Consider the following 4,656-nt stretch of genomic DNA (forward strand, 5'->3'; position numbering starts at 1 on the left):
CACGCGCACACACACACACAGATAAGACATCAAAGCAGTGGGCAGATTTACAAGACACTGCAGAGGGCCTTTAAAAATACTACTGCATAAATGTTTATGCAGCTCTCTCTATGTCAGGCACTAGGGGGAGAAGAGCGTGACCGAGCAGCGCAGGACCAGGCACTTTGGAAATTAACAACTGCCGTGAATCTGATGGAGAGTTTGCATTTCTGTGAGGGAGTCACTGTAATGGCTTTAAATGGTCGATGATGTAAATCTGTCCTCCTTAGTGAGGCCCCAGCTCATCTGACAGGTGCACTGTGAAAGTACTTTAATACAGAGGTGATAGTGAATAGGAGTGTGAAGTTTACAGGACACATGAGAGCCCGCCTATACACTAACCCCCTTTGTTTAAGTCAGTCTTACATATATTTAATGCCAGAAAAATGTTGTGTAAACCATCTGAATAACATACAGAGATATTCTTTCCCTCTACTCCTAAAGCCCATACTATTTACTCTTGAAAAATCTCTGAAAAATATGACACGTGCATTGAACCTATTACTGCATTAGTACACTGTAAGACCGAATAGTAATAGTTCGATAAATGAAATGAGTTCCAACTACTTAAAAACCTGTTATAAGTTCATACACCTTTATTTTTTTGAGTAGTTTGAACAAGTTTGTTTTTTCAAGTTAACAGTACTTGAATATATTGATTAGTTTCTGACATTGCCCTTAAATAATTTGAATTTTAACACTGACGTCACTTACGTGCATACGTACGTACGTGCGCCACCTGTTTCTTTATGAAGTGCTGGCAACCATCTTGGATTCCTCGCTTCGAGTGCGAATGCCCGCTCATTACTCCAAAAGAAACTTGTGGAACGTTAATATCCGAACAGAAATAAAAACATTTGTGAAGGTTTTTTTTTTTTGCGGCATTGCCTTTGACGCTGAATAAAGGAGGACGTGCTATGGTATGTTACGGACTTTTGAACCGGAACAGCTAACGCTCTGCACTTAGCTAGCTGCATTTACCGCCTTTGCATCTTCAGGAGCGCTTTTGTAGTAAGTTTTATTTTTTCTGAAACTATAGTTCTCCGTTGTAATATGGGTTTTTATCGTCATAAATGTACAACTCTAGCAGGCATTTAAGAATTACATGCATGCGTCGTTTTATCCATGTCGCCTTGGCCCCAAAGTGTTTTGCATGAATTATGCTAATATGCTCATATTTAGTATAACACATTATTAGTCCCAGCAGAGGCTGCTTCAAACTTAGCGCATACATGGATATTGACTTTGGCTAACCCATTTGCTAACTGGTGGAACTTGAAACTTTTAGTTTAGTTCTCTGGAGTTGTACATTAAAACAGGGGCAGCAAAATTGTAGGCACAGGACATACTTACAAAAGCAGTGATTAATCATTACATAATTAGGCGGTAGAACTTGGTTTACATTGCAAATAGTTATGTATACTAAGTTGAAATGTAGAAGCTTCTGAACTGTAAAATTGTTGTGCCTGGTCTGTTTTAGGTTAGCTTAAGGGTGAATCCATCAATAATATATTTACCAAACAGTTATTTTTTTCCTTTTATTTTATTCTGATGCCCAGTGTTCATTAGTGAAAGACTTAGTTTTTTATTCTGTCAGGGGCTGGGTCTGTGACCCAGCATTTTGAGTTTATTTTGTATTTTTGCTTTCTTATGTTATATTGAAATGAGGTGAAGTTCTTGTATTGTTGTTATTATTAGTTAAGGTTTAGTTGAGTTCTGGGCTAGTTATGTTTCATCTGTGTCTCCTTGGTTATGTGTCTTTTCTGTTCTCTGTGTAGTCTGTCTTGTCTTCTGTGTTTTACTGTTATGTCCATGCCAGGGCAGAAGTAAATTTTCCGGGGTGAAGATGCTGTTTACCTTGACCAGCTAAGACTACAGATTGTAGATGAAGTCGAGTAAAGTGAAAAGAATCCTGATTACAAAGCTGATGCACACAACTTTGGCCTTGCGATGCAAAGAGATCATCAATGATGACCTACCAGTAGGTCAGATCCTGGATTGCTGGCCTACTCTGAAATCCCAGTCCTAGGTAAGAATGTATATAGATGTATCTAACAAGATGTATTTTATATCAACTCCTGCTATCTGGCCTGTCTGAACAAATTATGCCTTTGGAGTGGAAGGATTTTGATGTATTTTGCAAAGATTTATAGACTAATTGAAACTTGTAAACATAAATTTATCCTGTGTGTTCAGATCTGTGTAGAATTGCACAGGATTACAAACTGAAGAACCACTTTTATGCTGTGTTGGACCAACATGCTCCCCGGCTCCAGAGCTTATTCAGAAAGAAAGCTGTTTGCACAGGGAACGTGTCTGATGTCCTGTCTCAGCTCTTCAGAAGCTATAATCTCCAGGTTAGTGGGTTTTTGTCTTGTTTTTTGAGCTTTATTTAATTTGATCAATTTTTCAATTTTAACTACCATTCTTGACTAGGTTAGCCAATAATTTAAAATAAAAAAAATTTCTTGTGATGTAGGAACAAGCTGATATCCATGCCCAACGTGCTGGTGTGCTTCATGCCCTCCCTGCCTATTTGTACCAAGACACCTCATCAAAACGTGGGATGTAAGTTTTGGACAAAGTTGTGAACAATATCTTAGTAGCATCCTTGTTTAGATTTCTCAAAACATTATGACACTTTGACAGTTTGAGAAGCATCTCCATGCTTGGATCTGTCTACAACAGTGTCCATGTCACATAATGGAAACACTACATGTTTTTAATGTGTGTAGACCTTCTATAATGTTCCTAGCCCAACCATACATCCCTGTACAAATGAAAAAAATATATAACTCCTATTGACTTTGTTGTTATTGCTACAAAGAGGTATGACTTTGCTTTACTAAAAGTACTATTTTTGTCAGTTTGTTTTCTCAAATCTTTGGTGTGTTGTGGCTTTTTTGTTGTTCAAACAATTGATTTCTGAGCTAGTAATAATCCAGAAATGTGACTTGTATAGATGAAACTAAGAGAAATAGGAATGCACTAACATGTAGTAATTTTGTTTTCTGTAGATGATGCATTCTGATAGACCAGATATTAGTGAAGTGCCAGTTGGACTCCTCCTCATCATAGCCAATTCCAGCGATGCAACATTCTTCTGCCCTGAGAAGACTGCAGTTTTGGTCGAGGGTAACATGATCATTGTTTTCACCACCCTGGCTGATGCATTTCTAGTAATATTTGGACTGACCTACAGCCTGCACCTAAGCTACCCAACATGTTTGGCCAACATTTTTGACTTTATTCAGAACGTTTTGATGGGTCTGGAGGGTGGGAAGTTGAAGCCCAAAGTGCTGAGTCTTAAAAATGATCTTTTGGCAACAGAATAATATCCAGGATTCCTACACAGCCCTCAAGTGCCTGTTAAAGCAAGTAATTCAGTTTATCATGTTTGCAAGTCTGGATAAGTTTGTAAAAAAAAAAAAAAAAAAGAGAGAATAGAATAAAGAAATCTTTGCAGACTCTGCTTCATACTTCATTATCTTAAATCCACATCCAAAGTAAAAGGGGTGATTTTATTAGATTTTTTCCCCCCATCATCACTTGTGTTTTAGTTGATTTTGATTGTGTTTTTAGTCAGATAACTGTAAATCCATAGAGAAAATGAAGGACAATCTCACTACATTTCTGGCTTCTAGGTGGGATCTTGAATGTCACTTAAGGAACGTTCCTCCTGAACTGCTCATAACTGACACAAGGCACTAAGGAGGTTTATAACACTTTGTTTTATGTCTCTAAAGAAGTATTTTTTTATTTAATGTTTTATTGCTTTGTTGTTGAGATTGTGATTGCACTCTACAAATGTGCATTTTGCATAACCACAGTACTGGCATATTAAAAAGGTTACCAATTATATTTCAGTGTATTAGCTGCACTATACTATTACTTTCATTTGGTTTTCCCACCTAATAATGCAGGATTTTCTTTTCCTTTTCTTTGGTTTTTTTTAAAATAAAAAGGCCATACTCATGTGTTAATCAAATCTGAATACTCTTAAAATATGTTGTGAAATTCTTTATTTCTAATATTGTAACCTTGTGCCAAAACTGGACATTTCTGACATTATTCCCTATAAAATGTGGTGGATTTATGTCTTTGGGCTTTTTGTTAGAAATGCTATGTGTTAAAGTAACTCAATAAATCTGTAACTTGAATTTATATTTTCTGTCTTATGTTTTTACAAGTGTAATTATTTTGGGCACTTTTTTTATATCAAATTCAAAACACAGTAGATTTGGATATTATAAGCGTTTGTATTTTAAATTTTTGAGTTGTATTAGCTTAAAATGGTTAAGATTTTGAAACTAAATATTAATTCCTAATAGTTACTTGAGCTAGATTTGTACTTGAAACAAAAAAATATCAAGTACAGAGTACTAAACCAAAAATGTGGATATAACATAAAAACATTTATCAATGGTACTTAAAAATATTTATCTAAAGCTAATAAATAAAGTGTGTTTATTTAACTTTTATTTTTAAGTTTTAGTTACTTAAAATATTTTATGTAATCAGTTTCACCAAAAGTTTTGAGTTAAATTAACTTATTGGGTTTTACAGTGTACAGTACAACACAGTATAAATGAACATAAATGGCCAGCAATATACAGC

The 4,656-nt window shown here is 35.5% G+C and overlaps 1 long non-coding RNA gene across 2 annotated transcripts; it reads left to right on the plus strand.

Annotated features, from left to right (window-relative positions):
- Positions 1 to 525: 525 nt before the first annotated feature.
- Positions 526 to 4,283, plus strand: LOC146494853 (uncharacterized). 2 transcript variants are annotated; one of them, XR_014871483.1, is made up of 4 exons: positions 526 to 2,068; positions 2,236 to 2,396; positions 2,519 to 2,607; positions 3,057 to 4,280. It is a non-coding gene; the product is annotated as an uncharacterized LOC146494853 (long non-coding RNA). The 2 variants fall into 2 exon arrangements; XR_014871482.1 differs by having other exon boundaries at positions 2,519 to 4,283.
- Positions 4,284 to 4,656: the final 373 nt, after the last annotated feature.

Source organism: Neolamprologus multifasciatus, chromosome 20 (genome assembly GCF_963576455.1).
Source record: "Neolamprologus multifasciatus chromosome 20, fNeoMul1.2, whole genome shotgun sequence".
NCBI lineage: Eukaryota > Metazoa > Chordata > Actinopteri > Cichliformes > Cichlidae > Neolamprologus > Neolamprologus multifasciatus.